The 19,979-nt window shown below is 40.0% G+C and overlaps 2 long non-coding RNA genes across 2 annotated transcripts in view; one reads left to right on the forward strand and one right to left on the reverse strand.

The window, feature by feature from the left end:
• Positions 1-761: 761 nt before the first annotated feature.
• On the forward strand, positions 762-10,608 carry LOC116046943. The gene is made up of 3 exons (XR_004104266.1): positions 762-911; positions 1,412-1,812; positions 10,597-10,608. It is a non-coding gene; the product is annotated as an uncharacterized LOC116046943 (long non-coding RNA).
• A 4,781-nt stretch (positions 10,609-15,389) lies between these two features.
• The window catches only part of LOC116046945, a 76,829-nt gene continuing 72,239 nt past the window's right edge, over positions 15,390-19,979 (reverse strand). Inside the window, exon 4 of the long non-coding RNA XR_004104268.2 lies at positions 15,390-15,431. This is a non-coding gene — a long non-coding RNA (uncharacterized LOC116046945). The remainder of the gene's footprint in view (positions 15,432-19,979) is intronic.

Raw genomic sequence — 19,979 nt, forward strand, 5'->3', positions numbered from 1 at the left:
GAACTATCTGCGAAGTGTAATAGAGTGGCCTTCTCCCTTTCCTATTCCAGCCTTCTCCTATGATGTGGAACTTAAGTTACGCAAAGGCAATGAAACATATGAAAAGTCCAACAGAGGTATCAGCATGACAAGAGACATGAAAATGGACATTTTGGACAAGATTGCTCAGGCAGTTTTCAAAGTGAAAGCCTATCCTGATCAAGACCAGATTGAGTCCGTTGCTTCTGCTCTCGTCAGTAAGCACCCATGCCTTCGAGAACCCGGCAATGGTACGGGGTATGATGGATGGAAAATGAGCATCAAATATAAACTGGGTAATTACAGGTCCAAGCCCCGTGAGGCAGGCTGTATTGAGGTCAGTTTAAACCGGAAAAGAAGAAGTGATGAAGGTGATGGTGCAGGGCCTTCTTTGAAGAGACCAAAGCGAGGCGAGATTAACCATGCCCCTGACCATCCAGATAACCATACTGATGACTCGTTGGAGGAGGAAAGACTGGCTCTGGTTGAGGAGTTACAGAAGAGGAATAAGAATGTTGCACTCATAAAGCAACAGATGGAGCTGACCTTCTCCCTGAGGCGCAAGGAGATTGTAGAGTTACAGCCTTTGCGAGGCAGAGGTGAGAAGCTAAAAAAAGATAATGTGGCCCTGATTGAGTCTGTGCCAAAAGTAAATTTTGAGTTTTTACTTAAAATAATCACAATTTAACATAAGGATGGTGTTGAAATTGAAATTGCTGTCCATTTTGCAACAGATCCAGGCCGAGTTCTATCGGATCATCAACAAGAACCTACTAGACAACTTTAGAGCAGCCATCAATCAGCACACTCCAGGACTGCTTAGACTCTATCGGGCTAGGAGGGCAGCTTTTCCGTCTGAGATGGATCAACTCCTTAAGGGACTGGATGAAGAGGTGAATTTTTAGTAATCTCAGTATTTTGGAAAATATTGACAGTTTACTGCAAGATATATAAAGCTAAAATAATAAATACAAAGTTTCCAATTTAATGTGTTGCTCATAGTATCAAACATTAGAATTAACCCATACACACACAACCATGTACACTACCTAAGGTACAGAAAAAGTAGCGACTAAGTGGTGAACAAAGTGGCACATGTAGCAGTTAAAAAGCATTATATATTTATGTTATGAGTTACCCTTAGATTTGCGTTCTACTATAATTTGCTCGGTGTGGAAGAAAACAGCAGTTTACCAATACTTCATCCATATATACTTTATACAGTTAATTGTGCGATTCAGTTTTAGTCCTCTGCCTAAGTAAATAAAAAATGCAGCTGTAAAAGAAATTGTTCATTTGTTAACTGGCCAGTCCCTTTGCGTATAGCTTCTGGCTTTTCTGCATGTTACTTAGATTTGTTTTAATGTTTTTCATCCATCTTTTTGTGTTTCAGACCAATGACATCACAGCACACAGACAGGCTCCAGCCTTGAAGGGCCTTCCTTTGTATCTCCGTGACAGTCACGAGAAGGTGTTCAGGAGTTGTCTGGTGAGTGGTGATTAGCAAATCATGTTTATGCTGTACTTGACTAGGATTGTTACCACTGCCCATTTTTCCATTCCAGTTTATCTATCCACTGTTCTCCTTGCCCTTTTTTTTAATCTAAATGCATGAAGTGTCTCTGATGTACTTTGCTGTCAATATTCTTTATTTAAAGCTACAATATTGAGGAAATTGGTTTGGTGCTCTTGAGTGCTATCTAAAGGCCCCAAAAATGCAACTGCACTGAAACATATAGTTGTGAAACGGGTAAGAAACTCAGTTCAGAAATCTGTCATCAAATCAATGTTCAGGTATCTGTATCCAGATACCTAATTTTGGAAACTTAAATTAATATTTTTTGTTAATTAGACTCTTTATATATCCAATATATAATAAAGCTTCTAAAAGAACGTGTTTATACTAAACTTGTGCTATTTTGAAGTTATTAACACAGCTCTCTCCAGCAGATACACAGCACAGGGAGGTAATTTCTAAAGGGAGCATTTTATTACAGAACTGAAACTGAAATAAACTGTGACACAATGTGTAATAAATGTCTCACTAGATACTAGGGCTGTCAAAATTGGCCAAAAATGACGTTTGAATATTTGTTCCAAAAACCACAGAGGTTAGAATATATTTGAATATCTATTTTTGCGCAATATGTCAATAAGAGGGCAAAACAGTACAACAGGAGACATAACTACTGGTGTACAGTTAGTCCTCGCTCTTTTTCTTTCTCTGTCTGGAATGTTTAGGAGGAAGGACAGGCCGCGGATTATAGCGCCGTCACAGAGCCGTTTGTAATTTGGTTAGTAACAACCAAGCCTCTTGCTATTCCATTAATTGTATAACAATTTTTTCTCATTGACTCTGCAATTTAAGATTTACGTTAGCGTCTTTGTACTGTCTTCATTTTCTTTGCCCTCTTTGTTTACTTCAGGTACCAGCAGCCGCCTGATAGAAGGTCATCAGCATGCCCAATTGCTAAACCCAGATCGTCTCAGTCAGAAAGCTGAACGGCCCACGAATGATCCCGCAAGGCAGATTTTTAGAAGGCATTTTTTACTCTCTTACAATATTCAAATATATTGTACATTTTCATATTCAATTTTTTTTTAACAATATATATTCAAATTTAGAATATTCTTTGACAGCCCTACCAGATACACACTCCCTGACCTGCCAACGGCCTTTGCTTTGCTCTTTGGGCTGATATATGCCTTAAACATTCAGTTTCCCAAGGAACTGAGGTACACCTTCGAAACATTTCAGAAGGTGTTCTTGGAGCTTGGAACAGATCTCTCTGCAAGAGTCAGATCCCTCAAAAACAAACTCCTTCAGTAATCCCATTGTTTCGGCTTCTAATGTTGGGCTGCAAGAGGCAGATCCCTCGAGAACAAATTTCTTCTTCTGATGTTGGGCCAGGTTTTAATTGTTAATGTTCATGCTGCCCAATTGTGGACTGATATAAATATCCAATATTTGAGATGGATCCTATCTTTACGGGTTTTATTCTGCCCCCCTTGTATTGGTTTTTTTCATCTCTCCACTGCTCTTCTTTATCCTCCTCCCTTATTTCTCTTTACCTCTCTCATCTCATTTTCTCTCCATCTTTACTCTCTTCTCAGTCTGTCAGCCTAACTAATCTAACCTTGCTGTCCTTACTTAGGATTAAAGTAAAAAAATAAGAATATGTTAACTGACATCCACAACTACTACTGTCCAGGCAACACTGTTTATTTAAAGGAATAGTTTAGTTTTTTGAAGTGGGGTTCTATGAGTTACCTATGCATAGTTAGTCTGTTGCCTTATGGAGATGGTGATGAGTGCAGTCACTATAAGGAGATGGGGGAGATGTCGCTGTAGCAGAAGTCAGCCTTGTACTGTGGGGGTGAGTAGAAAAAGTGCCTTTTTACCACATAGAAAATGCTTACCTAAAAAATAAATATCTGTTCAAGTGTACACGAAATTTTGGATTTTGTCACTGCTTTAGTTTGCCGCCAGACAGATTTATTTTTGCACTTTTTTTGTGTAGTTTGGGCCATGTATTTCTACACCAACTCCCTGGCTCTTATTTGGTGTGTTGAGTGATTCACTGCACTCCACCAGCACGAGTTGGCGTAGTAATACATGGCCAATCTACGCTTGAAAAAAATGCTAAAAAGAACCTGCTGTCTGCAACTGTACAAGGATGACTTCTGCTACAAGGACGTCTCCCCCAAACTCCTCATAGTGACTGCATTAATCGCCATCTCCATAAGGAAAAAGACTAACTGAGCTATCCTTTTAACTGTCTCTCTGCTACTAACAAACATTGCTCTATCTGTACACTTCTTAACTTTTTGTCTCCTTTTCTACCCATTTCTTATATTCAGTTGTTCTTTAAGTAACCCGCACTTTATTAGTTACGTATAATATTATACTGTATTATTTACTTTCATCGTTTGTGAATTGTTGACACACAGACAGTATTTTAATACATATAGCATTTGCTGCAACATTTTAAAAGTTAGAAAAGTACAACTGTTTGGCCTGATTGGGTCAGTTATGCATTTGATACATGTTAAACATGTTGAATAAAAAAAGCTTTGAATCAAGACGTATATGATTTGCATGTGCAAATTATTTGTAGAAGTGGGTATTATGGTTATATTGAAATTACCTTAACTTGGGTTTTAAAGTTGTTACAAAGCACAATCATGAGTTACTGCAACTTGGAAGTTGAGTTGAGATAAGAAAGGTTTTAAAGTCATCACAATGTATTGTTATAAGTCACTGCGACTTTGAGTTTAGTTAAGATAAGTAAGGTTTTGTAGTTTTCCCAATTTGAAATTATAAGCTACTGCAACTTTGAGTTAGGTTGAGATAAGTAAGGTTTTAAAGTTACCTTAATATATTGTTGTGAGTTATCGCAACTTGGAGTTAAGTTAAGCACATTTAAAATTGAAAGTTGGACCAACTCAGAAGAAAAACTTAAAAAGTTAAGTTTTTTTCCCCAACTTAAAATGTTTAAACCAACTGAAGTTTGTTGCCTTAAAATTGTAAGTTGTGTCAACTTTTTATTTTTTACGGTGCAAAAGCCCAAGATGACGTCCTCAAATGTCTTGCTTTGTCCACAACTCAAAGATATTCAGTTTACTGTCACAAAGGAGAGAAGAAACTAGAAAATATTCACATTTAAGAGGCTGGGATGAGAGAATTTTGACTTTTGTCTTAAAAAATTACTCAAACCGACTAATCGATTATCAAAATAGTTGGCGATTAATTTAAGATTAAACGATTAATCGTTGCAGCTCTCTATATAATATAATTTTGAAGTCACCAACCGTATCAAATTTCATTGAACAAACCACCCAATGAAAACAGTATTTTTTTCAAAAATAAAAAACTCAAAATGCACTGTTCCAAATTATTATGCACAACAGAGTTTAAAACATTTTATAGGTTGTAAAGAACTGAAAATGGTCATTTGCTGAATTTGCAGCATTAGGAGGTATATATTATATATTATATTTACTGAAATCAAAAGCTATTTATATCAAACCCATCTTAACAGGGCAGGTTACATGAAGAGATTTGTGGCTGATTCAGAGCACACACGGGTTTGTGCAGATAAAGGCATAATGAGGAAGGTTTCTGCCAGACAAATTCATCGGATTAAGAGAGCAGCTGCTAAAATGCCATTACAAAGCAGCAAACAGGTATTTTGTAGGATCAAGGTGTAGGATCCTCCAGAGGCTTGCAGTTGTGCATAAACCTACTATTCTGCCACCCCTAACCAATGCTCACAAGCAGAATCGGTTGCAGTGGGCCCAGAAATACATGATGACTAATTTTCAAACAGTCCTGTTTACTGATGAGTGTCGTGCAACCCTGGATGGATGGAGTAGTGGATGGTTGGTGGATGGCCACCATGTCCCAATAAGGCTGCGACGTCAGCAAGGAGGTGGTGGAGTCATGTTTTGGGCCGGAATCATGGGGAGAGAGCAGGTAGGCCCCTTTAGGGTCCCTGAAGGTGTGAAAATGACCTTGGCAAAGTATGTAGAGTTTCAGACTGACCACTTTCTTCCATGGTACAAAAAGAAGAACAGTGCCTTCCATAGAAAAATCATCTTCATGCATGACAATGCGCCATCTCATGAGAATACCTCTGTGTCATAGGCTGCTATGGGCATAAAAGGAGAGAAAGTCATGGTGTGGCCCCCATCCTCCCCTGACCTCAACCCTAGTGAGAACCTCTGGAGCATCCTCAAGCAAAAGATCTATGAGGGTGGGAGGCAGTTAGCATCAAAACAGCAGCTCTGGGAGGCTATTCTGACATCCTGCAAAGAAATTCAAGCAGAAACTCTCCATAAACTCACTCACAAGTTCAATGGATGCAAGAATTGTGAAGCTGATATCAAAGAAGGGGTCCTATGCTAACATGTAACCTGCCCTGTTAAGATGGGTTTGATTGAAATAGCTTTTGATTTCAGTAAATATGACCTCCTGATGCTGCAAATTCAGCAAATGACCATTTTCAGTTCTTTACAACCAATAACATGTTTTGAAACTCTGTTGTGCATAATAATTTGGAACAGTGCATTTTGAGTTTTTTATTTTTGAAAAAATACTGTTTTCATTGGGTGGTTTGTTCAATGAAATTCGACTTATACCCCAGCGGTTGGTGACTTGAAAATTATATTATATTATATTATATTATATATATATATATATATATCATTTTCATTGACTATTTAGGAAAACCAGTGTAAAATATCATTTGCATAATAATTTGTCGGGGGAAAAGAACGCCATCACATAAACCATGATTAAGGTATGTTTAAGTTTGGACAACTAATAAACATTTTATTACCCTATTCAATATTGTTGTATAGAATTGTAATAAAACAATACTATTTCTCATCCTATTTTATGGTACAACTGGTATTCCTAACAAATTGGGTCTAGGTCTAATACCATATAATTGTGCAAATTTACATGCTCATGAGGGCCAGAATACAACCATCATCATCCTCATCAAGAATGAAGACGTGAACATAAAGATTGCCTCATTCACGTGCATATTAAGTAGCCACGTTGGTTTGTTTTGGTCTTATAATACATCCATAAATGCTCCAGCAGAGGATGGTTAGTTTAGCCAGCAGTTAAGTTTACAAGAATTTGTCCAAATTTCATGATTTCAGGCAAACTAAGATAAACAGACTACAAACCAACAGCTTTTGTTTTAGCTTGTTTGTCAAAATTCGCTATTTAGAGTAGAGTAGAGCTGTGTTTGTGTAAACAGCTCGTTGGACGAGAGTGGACTGCCCAGACAGATCAGATTGAAATATATCGCTTCCTATTCCTGTAGACAGGTGAGTGGGTATTGATACGTATTCACATTCCAAAATGTAACGCTTGTATCCAATGGGTGGGTGTATTATGTCAGCAGAATCATTTAAAACGAAACTGCGACTACTGTGCGTCTGCCCTATTTCTGATAGAGTGGCGGAAGAAATTTTGCCATGGGGCACCGCCACAATAAAATCAACATAGAGGAAACACTGATGGAATTATCCAATATGGGTGTAATTCCTTGAGATACTGGGCTGAAAAACAGATCACTAGTACTGGGTTTGTCTTCCTCTCACAGGTGTGAGTGTTACTTGCTGCTCTCTTTGGACACGTGATTGTCTGACATGGGTGAGTTTCAGCTGTTATTTGATACGAAGACAGTGTCGTTTGTCACCAGCTTGACTGACTGATACTGACACACTGTCGATATTAAAAGACAAAGCGGTTTGTTTCTCATTAAGAGAGATTCAGTCATTAGTAAAGAGAGAGAAAGAGTGGAAAAAGGAAGGCAAACTCCAGGGATGTTCTATATTTTCCTGGATTTCAGGCCAAAAATAAACTTGAATAATTTCATCTACTCATCTGTTTGAAATCCCCATGACTTTTTTTCTAATGCAGATCACTGCGTGTGTGTGCATGTGTGAATATTCTATTATTATCATAAAGCATATCCCTTCCAGGCTAACATGGACAATTTGCATATGTGGCAGAATCCCTTGAGACCACGGTGGGATACCTAGCTAATCTGTGATTTCAAAAAATACCTTTAGAGAAACATTAACAGACTTTTAACAAAATGGATTTGGGGATTTTTTCACATCACAGAGCACCTTATTTGTTACTAGCGGGTCGAGATGTAACATGAAAGCTGTTTCTTTGCTGCCCAGAAAAATGTCTTTTTTTTCTTTTCAGACAGAAGCATGCCAAGATCAATTCAATGTTGGACTACTGAATGAGGAATATAAATTTGATCACTTTAGCGACTCACTGAAACAGGTCATATTTCATGACTGCTGTCACAAAACAAGAAGAAAACAGTCTACACTACACATCTTCTGGGATGAAGGACTAATAGTCTTACTCTATATAAATCATTGCCATTTCTTTTCACTTACAGGATGAGCTGGAATACCCAAACTTATAAGCACCCAATCACTTCCTTTTGGAGTGCACATTTAATTAGATTAAACTTTTAAAAGGTTCCAGTCACATTCTGCCTCTCTGTCCTCCCTCCAGCCACAGACCCACTTCCCCTAGTCTATATCCACGACCTTTCACTTCCCGGGATTGGTGTGTTGCCACCGGAAATTTCACGGATTTCACTCTTTACGGCTAGATGTCCGTTACCTTCCTCTGTCTTTGTGTTAGCGTTCTAAACTCTGGTGGCTTTATGAGGACTATGGTTGACTGCTCCTCTGTCCAATCAGAGTTTTCTGTTGCAACTTTTAAACGTACACATGTTCCACATTCTTAGCAGCGCCCAAGAAGATTGTGATTGATTTAAAGAAATGCCAATGAACCAGAGCACGTTTTTCTCCCATGCCAGAATGCTGTGTGGAATAACCAGCCTCTCTTCCGTAGCTCTGTGGAGGAAGGTATGGCAATGCGAGACTACACTTCCCCAAACCCGTTCATTGCCATCCTCTACCTGTCCACCAGATGCCCTCTGACTTTTTCTCCTGTCCCAGTTACCTTACTTCCACATCCAGTTACTCCGCCCTGCCCTTCAGTATCCCCTTTCCCTCCAGGCCCAGTCACCTGCCCTTCCCTGCCCACCTACTCACCTGTTCCCACTTTCCTCATCACCCCGCATTATTTAACCAGCGTTTTTCGGCTCACTCCTGGCCACGTCGTCAATGTTACATAGTTACTCTGTTGCTACATGTCTTGCTTTCTAACCTCTACTACTTGAACCCTAACCTGACTCCGCCAGATGGATTGCTTTGCATTTGCTCGGCATATCCATCTGGGAACTTTCCGTTGGAGAACTTTTGGAAAGGGGCGAAAATACTGGTTAGCTGATTGGATAAACCATCTGTCTATCACCGCCAATTTTGGTGATAGACGGGCCAAATCAACCAATCAGATCAACGATATATCAAACTCTTGCCGAAACCAGTCGGGAGAAGAGCAAAAACATCTTTTCCTCCGAGAAAAGCCTCCAGTGCCGTTTTTTGCTCTTTCAGTGAAGGAATACTTTCTAATAGATAAAACTTGCGCGATAGCTAAGCTCATCTCATCCGTGGAAGCCGCCATGCTGTTTAGACTGAACAGTCGCCTCTCGTTGCGTCACACCTAAACCCGCCTCAAAACCAACGCTGATTGGTCGGTCGTTTGGCGAACGGCTCCAAATTTTCTCTGTCTCAAGATGCTAGACTGATCTGCGAGTGGAAAACTGGAGCTCGCCAGATCAGGACGGTCTCACGAGGCTACCTGAACCCTGCACTGGAACCCTTCCATAAACAGCTGAACTGTTTCTGTTAGCTCAAGCTTCAGCATGCGGTGTGTTTCTGGCGTAATGCATTGCTGTTACAGGTGAAATAATGATTTCTTTCTTTCTAAGTTCCTACTTGACTTGACTTTGACAATGAAGACCATTGATTTTGAAGGACAGAATGTAAAAGCAAATCACTGAGAACAGGTCAATGACATCTGAGATGAGAGGGTGCAAAGCTTCCAGGTGGGTGTTGTTCAAATGTGTAGGGTAAGTATAAAGAACTAATTGTGCTTGTAGCACATAGACTTGAAAGACTTTGAACACTGAGCTATTTCTGGACATTTTCCTTTATTTCTAGTCTCACTATATCAGCCAAACATACCATACATTTCCAGGGCATTCAGGGCAAGCTAGGCTTCTCAGAAATATCCTCATGTTATGTGGCTGTAAGGGACCCATTTTGAGCTAAACTGTTTTATTCCATTGTCCCAGAAAAAAGGTACATTGTCACTGCAATTACCTGGCACCTCATGAAACAAAATGTATTTAAATGTAAATGGACTGTATCTATATAGCACATTTCTAGTCTTATCGCCTACTTGATGTGCTTCAACATAGTACAGGAACCATTCACCATTCACACACATGCATACACTGTGGCTGAGGCTGCCGTACAATGTGCCACCTTCTCATCAGATAAACATTCAAACACATTTACACTCCGATGGCGCAGCATCGGGAGCAATTTGGGATGTCTTGCCCAAGGACGCGTCAACATGGAACTGCAGGGCCAGGGATGGAATCATCGTTTGATCGATCATGTTGTAAACATGGGGATTTATGAAAACAATCATCCAGACTCAAGATTATGATTGAGAGCATGTTGTGGTACAAAATATATTCTCATATTTATCAAACGGTATCTGACAAGGAGTATGTTGTTCATATTTCTGATACAAGTACACTCTTCATTGTTAGAAAGGTAAGCTAGGCCGATTGTCTTAAGTGTTTGACGTAGACATATAGACTGAGCTATTTTAAAAGCATTAAAGCTTTAACTGTAACTGTAACTACTTGTGTAACATTACTGTCAACAGTTTTCACTGTGCTGTGTTCTGCTTGTTATGATATTCACTGTACTGACATGAACCAAAATGAATACTGTAAATATTATCCTTTATATAGCAGCAAGTCCATCTTAAAGCGTACTATTATGGCACTGTTTATCCTGCTGTATGTGATGCTATACATTCTTAAACCTGGTGGAACTCAAAGTGTGGTAATGTAAATGTCTGCATATTTTAGTGGGTAAAATTAGTCATGAATTAATTTTTACTTTGCTAGAATACATCAGCTGGGATTCTGAGCATTGTTTCAGTACTAAAGGTTATGATTAATTTCTGTGTACAAATAAACATCGTCAGCTCCTCCTGTAGGTGGTGTGCCGCTCCAAATAGCATCACCTTCTGACAACTGCCCAAATGAAAATTGCTCAAAAAATGATAGTCATCATGTGCTCGTGCAAAACTAATGAACGATTGTCACGACCCTGGGTCACGTCTGCTTTGATGTTTGATTTGACAGATCGCTCTCTCCTCCCCTTTTGCTGTGTGTGTGTGTGTGTGTGTGTGTGTGTGTGTGTTCAAGGGTGATGAGCAACAGGTGGTGCCCCATGATTGGTCTCTTTGAAGAGCTTGCTGCCTCCAGATTGGACAAGATGATGACATAGTTCTACTAAACACAACTTGGCCTGTAAGACGAAGCAAGTTCAACATACCCAGGATATTTTTCGTTATCTGGCTTCACTAATGTTGTGTTCACACTGGCTGCGTAAATCCACTCTTTATTCGTGCAAGTTTGATCGCAGGATCATATTGGAATTATTTGTGTTTACTCTTGTTACTTGTGCCGTTGCAGAGCTGTAGGCACCAACAATGTTTCTTTGTGTCATCAATATGGCCAAAATAACCACTGTTGCTGCTTTGTGCCTGTTGTGGACGTCTTAAAACCAAACTGGCGTCATGTCTGGATTAATAACATCATTGGGAGGAGCACACCGCTCGGTAAATTATATCTAGATGACTGTGGCTTCCTGCTCTACTTGAGGTACAGATGTTGCTGTGATTTATTTGCAATAAACAAATCAAAATAACTACATCATAATAAAGATTTGTAACAACTCTGAATTCATGCTTTGTCAGGTCTGCCAGCAAGACGACAAACTCTTAAAATGCTTTTTTTTCTAAATGGAGTTTGGATGGATCAGGGCTATGATGACTGCTGCTATTACAGCAATATGAACCCAAAATAGACAGATTTTTCCATGATATGATTGCAATAAACGGATCAAAAGTAAGCCAAAAATAACTACATCATGATGAAGATTTGTCTTAGGTCTCTGCAAGACAACAAGCAAACAACTTTTCAAATGTTTTCTGAATGGAGTTCGGATCGATCAGGGCAATGCGTTGCAAGAGAATCTCAACGCTGACGCTTTTGCGACACAGCATCACACGATTTTCTTGCTTGAGTTTACATATTACAAATCGCCATTCGCATCGTCCACTGCAATTTAAAAAAAAAAATTATTTGCATTGACTTTATATGTAATTGCACCGTGCAATTCACGCGAAAGACAGTCAATTCGAACACACTGTAACAACCACAGTCACGCAAAGCGCTCACACGATGGTGGCTATCAACTCTATAAGTCACCCCAGGGTTTCCCAATCTAGCCATGTTGGCATTCTCATAAAAGGGTGGGGTTTGCAGCATAAGAACAATCGCAAACATGGACAAGTCTGGCAGCAAAGCAAACTATTATATTAGATAAATACGAAGAAGATATACACATAATCCAGGCTGAAAGCAACACAGCAGCTGCCAAAGGCAGGAAGGAGAGCTGGCAAAACATCGGCAACAGTGTGAATGCAAAAATTAATCTATTAATCTAATCTAATCTATTAATCTAATCTTAACCACAATCTATGCCTCCCCTCTAACAATCTCGGGATCTTCTCGGCTGATGCCACTTTCAAGATTACTGATTTGTTAGTAGGCAGTAGAAAAGTTTGATCGGTTATCTTGAAAATAACCTCCTGCAGAGCAGGTTAGGTACGCAGTATATGTTACCATGGCGATGAGACGCCCTTTCTTGTCGCCTCGAATTACCAATTGCAAAATGCTTTTACAAAATGCATGACCAAATTGTACATTGAATTGCAAATTGCAAAATGCATTGCAATTTGAGTAAAGAGGCCAAAAAACCTTCATATAGCTGGCCATTGTTTGGAGTGAGGGCCATTGTTGGGAGTGGAGAGTCTCACAGCATGTTGTGTTTAGGTTTCCCATAGACTGGGTACATAACAGGAAGAAGAAAGAAATGGGCAACAACTGTTTGGTAGATGCAATGGCTGCAAACCTTGAATAAACCATTGTTACGGCTGTAACTTGTATTTTCCCCAGCATTCCCTTCCCCTGTTTGCTGGCATGGGTGTGGTCTCCCTTTACTGTTCTCCTGGCTCTGCTCATCACACTCACCTGTGTGCAATCAGCTCATCAAGCTCACCTGTTTCTCATCTGCCTGTTCTCATGACCTATTCTTCCATATAGCAACCAAAAGTAATAAAGTGTAGTTTTTATGTATTCCACATATTTATTACTGTATGCACCACATTGACTGCTGATGTATAAGACCGCGAAGATCCACATAGGGAGGAAGTCAGGGTGAATGGGTAGTCCTAAAACACAGGGCTTTCAGGTGGGGGAGCGGAGTTTGTGTCCAGAAAGAAGTTAAGGTGAAAACACAGGACTTTCACCCAGTAAACGGGCGTTCATGTCCCGGGGGACCAGTGCTTTTATCCAAACTACAATCTTTTTTCTAATCTTAACTAGTCGTTTTGGTGTCTAAAGGAGAGTAGTCTATATCAAAGATCTTGCATTTACGGGATTGTTCAGGTGCTGCCAGAGGTTGTACTGGATGTCCCACATTTTCGGCCGAATGTCCCTCACCTTATGTTTACCAGCTAATTTCATGAACGGACATTTCAACCTCTCTGTTTTCAAAAAATCGTGCACCGCTGTCAGTTTTCAGAAAAGTGTTCGTTTACACATACCCGTGTATATATGCCGTCAAGAGCACGCCAAACCTGTAGGTGGCAGTGTAAGGAGAAGCTCAAGCCCACGTTAGCCAATCAGAATCCCGAAAATAGCAACAACTGCAATGAATCGCTTCCTCTCTCTTCTCTTCCTCACTTCCCCGGCTGCCTAGACCTCTGTTTGTCTCAGTTTACATGCAAACGTGCAAACAAAGTTTTCCAAAATCTCCACTCTGGCTGGAGTTTTTAGAAAGAATCGTTTTCAGAGGCAAATTCTCCATTTGCGTGTAAACGAAGGACACAAACGAAGGGAAATGTCTCAGTTTTTCAAAATAACCATGTACGTGTAAACGGGGTATTAGTCTTTCTTTGTGTTGGCATTCTAAACTCTGGTTGATTTATGTGGACTATGATTAACTGCTCCTCAGATAAATCCAGACAGCTAGCTAGACTGTCGAATCTGAGTTTTCTCTCGCACGACTAAAACAATTTTTGAACATGCATGTTCCACCAAAACAAGTTCCTTCCTGACGCTATTTTGCTAGTTTTTCTCCTATCCCGGAATGCTGTGTGGACTAGCCAGACCTTCCTTCGCAGCGCTGTGGGGGAGGGTTAGGTAATGTGAGACTAATAGGACAGTGACCTTTTGTCGGCTAAACTTAACTGTACAGACCACTAAACTTAACTGTCACGTGACAGGTCAGCTGAACTTCGTCAAGTGACCGGTCGGCAGTCACTTTAATTTCGTATGATATCATACGGATTGTTGTGCATACGCTTTCGTATTATATTATAGGAACCTGTTCATGAGAATGCGCTGTTCTCCAGCTCATGCTTGTGCAGTATATCTACTCCGGATCTCCAACCACTCATTGCCAGATTGTTGTAAATACCTCAGTGGTATACACACGCCAGGCCAAAATTCAGTTACGCTTATTCACTGTGTTTGCTCCTTTGTATTTTCCACCTGTTCTGACCTGTTATTCCTGTGCTGCAGAATCACCATTCGCTTGCCTTTCAGCTACGCCTGCTCTCTACACGTTCCCTCATCTCAACCCTCTCCATTCCTCCCCGTGGACTCCGGATTCCCATCTTCAGTAATCCTGTTTCATATCCTCATTCTCGTAACAATAAAAAAGACTCTCTTACCATTATTAACCTGCACTCCTGCAGGTTGAGGCAGTCATGAACTTGGGTCCTACTCGTGTTCATAACAACAATTCATCTGGAAACACATTTTTTTTTCAGTTTTCTGCGTCAACAATATTCAGTTAATTTCTTGGCATTTAAGTATGTCTATTTATGGAACAGAAATGAAGCTAATGCTTTCCGGGTAGTGAATTACTGTATATTGCCTTGACTAAGAAAATCAAATGACTACCAACAGGAAATTTGTCCTTACAACTGTGTTGTTACAGTACAACCTTTCTAACACAAAATGTATTTTTACAGAAAACTTTTAAATTAACTGTGTTTGATACAACTTTGCAATATGCAAAAAATGAAAGGTTCCCAAAGCTGTTGGTTGGGAGAAGGCAACAGAGCAGGGGAACAGGTATAATAGCACCTGGTGGGGCGGTGAGAAAAGAGGAGCAGGGCTCTGACTAAAGACAAGTAGACACAGAGGCGGAGGAGATGGTGCAGGTGTCACCATGACTCTTCCTTGACAGTGTATTCAGGTGGTTCTGGGAAGGCAAGGCAAATGTGAGTTATGCTCCCGAAACCACTCATGCTCGCTCCCCGCCCATGACCCCTTTTGCACCGCTTAAAAGCTTCAAAGACTAGAAAGCTAATCGGCATAGGAAGGATTACAACATTACCAGGGAATGTCAGAGAAGGCAATCTACTTAACAGAGGCAAGAGGATGCAGGATTTGTATTATTATTGTCAATATCATATGGGCCTGCAGTAGCTCAGTCTGTAGGGAGATGGCTCGGTACAGAGTGTGGACTGGTAGCTGGAGAGGCGCCAGGTCACCTCTGGGGCACTGCCGAGATGCCCTTAAGCAAGGCTTGGAGCGGCTGCTATGCGGCAGCCCAATCACTCTGACATCTCTCTACAACAATGCATAAGAAATTAAAATTTTATTTTTATATATATATATATTTTTAATATTATTATTATTATTCCAAAAGTGTTGTGAAAAAATACCAAAATTATTCAGCATAGGCAGAATGAAAGGGGCAGACATAGTTTACTGACTTGGCTCCTCAGTGGAGCCAAGTGAGTCAAAGAAATGTGAGGTAATGGGAGTGAGATTGAGAGAGGCAGCAACTGCAAGTGACAGGTTAAACTGTGGACTAGGAAAAAGAGGAAGATAAAGCAGCGCTATAATGACAGACGGACTGTCGTCTTTTCTTTTCATAGAAGACATAGCATACATCAACACACAAATGTCCAAACCAAATGTCATGTTTTGCCACACGGCACTATATATTTACTAGGGCTGTCAACGTTAATGCATTAATGCATGCGATTAATCTAGAAGAATTAATGCGTTATTAATTTTTCAACGTAAAGTAATTGTTTGAACCCAACTTCACCGCAGTATTAGATGTTACATATGTGCACAAGAAAGCTACGGGATTACTGTGGGGAATTTGATGAAAGAATGGCTATGATTAACAGAACATATGAACCCAGTATGATAAGTAACAGAGCATATTGACACGCTAACAAAACATATACCGGGAACATTTACACTGTCTTTGAGAGAAAATAGGTAGCGCAGCGCTACCGTGACGGCAGCCATGCGCCCCGTCACACAGCACTAATATGTACATTTTTTTAAATTAAGATAACCACCCAGACCATACAGAAAACAGGCATGTCGATACTCCCGCTTTGTGTAGAGCAAGAAATTTGTAGCTTGTTGGATTCAACGTTCTTTTCATTTTAATGAGCTCACATTCAGAGTTTAAGAACAGCCAAAGAGCCAAGGCTGAATACAATGACACTTTCTTCCTTTATTATTGTCTAAAATGGTGAGAGGCCAGAATGGAAGGTGACCCTTATCCATTCATCCGCTAGAGACTCAAAGTCATTTAAAGCACTGGAGGCTGGGAGTTTCAGGCCCTGCCAACTCCAATCTAATTTAGTCGGTAAAACTGGAATTGGCAAGTTCCAGTGTGACACGTGTACACATGTATAGAAAATGATTCATGACACTGGGACCAAGCCAAACCACTATATGCACTGTACAATGACAAAAATACATGTCCAAGATTGGAACTGAACTAAAAATATGATGATGGCTTAGAACATTTATATATAAAATCAATCAAGATATTTTGCAAATGTTTTTTGAGTTGCCATTAGATGGTGTCTTTGCTGATGTTCTTCTGTGGAAAACCGTTAAAAATAAAGATGACAAAAATCAGAATACATTTAGAGGGAGAGGCCTCGTTCTGCCCAAGCAAGCACACTAATATTTACTGTGAATAACCACATTACTATATAATTTGCAGGACCCCATCTAGTTTGTGGATTCCGGACTTCATAAGCAGTCAAATGTACATGATTTGTTTAACAGTCAAGTTAAACTTAAGTAGCCTAAGAGAAAACATTACATTGCACGTTAAAGAAAAAGATAAAAATGGAGATAAAAGGGATAAGGATAAGGGCGCACATTTTCAGACAGTAGTGTTAGTGTGAAGTAATAACTAGCATGCTACAAATAGTTGTGTAATAAATTAAAAAAGACAACTAAAGAGAGAAGTTCAAACCCAGTTTACGTTCTCACCTCCACACCGCTGGCCAATCACAACTTCAAGTAATCCCAGAGGTGTAGGGAGAGGGGCTTTCTGAAGTTATTTGACTATCCAACAAGCATTTCTAATAGAGTATACTGGCCCCTTTGGGGTAAGGTTGTCTGGAAGTTAAATATCTCCGAAGATGACTGGCTGAGGGGGGGCTAAGGCTGGGTTAGGGTTAAGTTAAGGGAGGACACATATCGAGGGGGAAAACAGACTTTTTATTTTTTTTAGTTTTTGATCCACTTAGTGCATTGCAATCTTATAATCGTGTCTCCTCTTTTTATTGATTTTTACCTTTACTGTTTGGCTGTGTGTTATGTCCTCATTTTTTTTCCAGGTTTCTGGTATTCATTGTTTATGATGTGACAACACATCTGCTTGAACAGTCACTCCACCCTGGCAACCCCCTGAATGTTTCTGGAAACTGCCTTTGTTTTCACCTCCTGAGAAATGCTGAGATTTAACTCCAAGAACTCATCCCACAATGGGCCGAGAACAGTGAACGATGATACTCATTCCACCAATTGTCACAAAGAGAAATTGGAGATAAATTGGCCCATAATGTCTCTGTGGTGTATTCACCCATAAGGAAGCACCCAACTGAGCCAGCTGGTCCAGAATACTGCTGCCATGGGCTTCTTCAGCAATGATGCCCCCCAGTGGGTCTACTTCCTCCTGCCAGTAATCTGTCCAAGATGTCACATGATTATTGCCTAGCTGTCAGGTCATACCAGTCACTACCCAGGGCTTACATGATTATGCAACCATAAACTACTTCCAGTTCAGGGTAGACAGCAGAGGTGGTTTTCTGTCGAAGATGAGAAATCTTTAAGAGTAAAAATGTACTTTCTGAGTGGCGAAACAAGGCAATGGGTACTTTTATAGGTAAAGACAGACTTTTGATTTAATCAAAAATGCAGCAGTGGGTGTAGGTTGATACTTAAGTACTTCATTACAGTACATTCTTTTGGCAGACGCTGTAGAAGGAATTAACATATTTATCTCATATCCAAACATTAGAAACAATTTGGGTTTTCTTGTCCTGCCAAAGGGCACTTCTAGTTATGGACAGGAAGACCCAGGAATTAAACCAACCTTACTATTAATGGCCTTCCCACTGTACCACCATTGATACCGCTGTCAGAAAAGGCTGTGTACATTCAGAAGTGAAGACAGATTTTGGGTTGCTACTTATATGGTGAATACAGAAAAGAAAGAGCATTCACAGTAAAAACTGTATGAACTGCTTTTTAATTTACAGCCTGTTTATTTAAATGGAGTCTGGTGGGTTTAGCGAACACAATTTCGCGGATGTCTTATGTTTTAACAAAAAAAAAGGATCTTACTCTTTAACAGAAACGTTGACCTTGTTAGAAATCCTTTCCATAATGTTGTCAGACACTTAGAATATTAATCTGAGCCTGTCAGCGGCAAAACAAGCACTTCTGTGAAAGTAAATACAAGCTGACAATTGCCCTATTAACTTACATTGTAGCTTGTTTTGCCGCTGCCTATTATTGGACCGATGTCAAAGATTGTTGTTCCCATCAATCATTTAGACACAAAAACATAGGAAAATAGGGTGCAGGTTGAAAAAAAAACGGTAGTTACCCTTTAAGTGCTAGTCCATACGTAAGAGAATTCACAGCCATTGAATGTATCCGTATGCAAATGTGTGCATTTGTGTGTGCATGTTGGATCCATGTTGCTGCATGTAAACACTATTATTTTCCTTTGTAATTAATGTCTAGTGATGCAGTGAGAGAGGTCACAGCTTAATGAGCAAGAGTGATTCAAACCAAAGTAACTCAATGACATGCTATATAGAGCCGAGTGGCTTTAAATTGAGTCTTTTTTTTACTTGACAAGTTAAACTGCTGTATAATGAGAGATACAATAATTATAACATTCATCAACAACACCATCTATATTAATATGCTTCTTTCTCTGTGTGACAGTCTGTGAAAACATTTGTACTAATACATTCATACATTTAAAAGATTACTTTTCATAGTAGGGTTTACATAATTAGGGTGTGAATGGATCACTGACCTAAACGCTACATATACTCTCTAAGTATCTACTCCCCAGATGTTTTATTCTAAAATAAAAGTTGTTTGGACTTTAATTGCTGTAAACAAATTCAAAGTCACTGGTATGACCTGTGCTTTCTAAGCTTTTACATAACCCAGATCAAACAATTCTGGCCCTGTAGAAAGGCATTCTCTATGGGCCCCTCCCCATATCCACAGCTATTCATTCTAGCATCTTTTTGGGCCCTCCTCACATGAGGGTCCTGGGTACTCTGTCCCCTTTCCACCCCCAGTCCGACCCCCTGCTTACCAGCCCATTTCTGCCAATAGTGTAAGTATTTATGGGGGTGTGTGCCTGTGTATTCCTGCTCTTATGTAAAATATGTTGGACTTATGGCCTACAGACATTTCTGTGAAGGGAGGTCAGTCTGGCTCTGTCTACATGTGGTGTATATTTTAAGCCGGCTGCATGCTTCTTTTGGCAGGCTCTGCAGACGCGCGTGCCCCCAAACCAAATTGTGACCAGCACGTGTTCCCAGCGTGTGCCCCTCAAAAACTGAAACATCAGAGCTGCAGCTGTGCTTCTTGTTGATGATTGGCTAATTGTGGGTACCCTGACCCAATCACTTCCTTTTCCGGTCTCCTTCAAAAACGAACATATAATCAGATAACCAACACTAAAAAGACCAGAAGAATACAAAAGCAAGTAGAAAACCACAGATGTGCTGTACAGTGTACAACGCTAACGTTGTTGTAACGTAACGTTGTTTAGAAATGGAGTTTGCTTACGTCAAACGACGGCCTCCACCCGCCACA

Source organism: Sander lucioperca, chromosome 4 (assembly GCF_008315115.2).
Source record: "Sander lucioperca isolate FBNREF2018 chromosome 4, SLUC_FBN_1.2, whole genome shotgun sequence".
Taxonomy (NCBI): Eukaryota; Metazoa; Chordata; class Actinopteri; order Perciformes; family Percidae; genus Sander; species Sander lucioperca.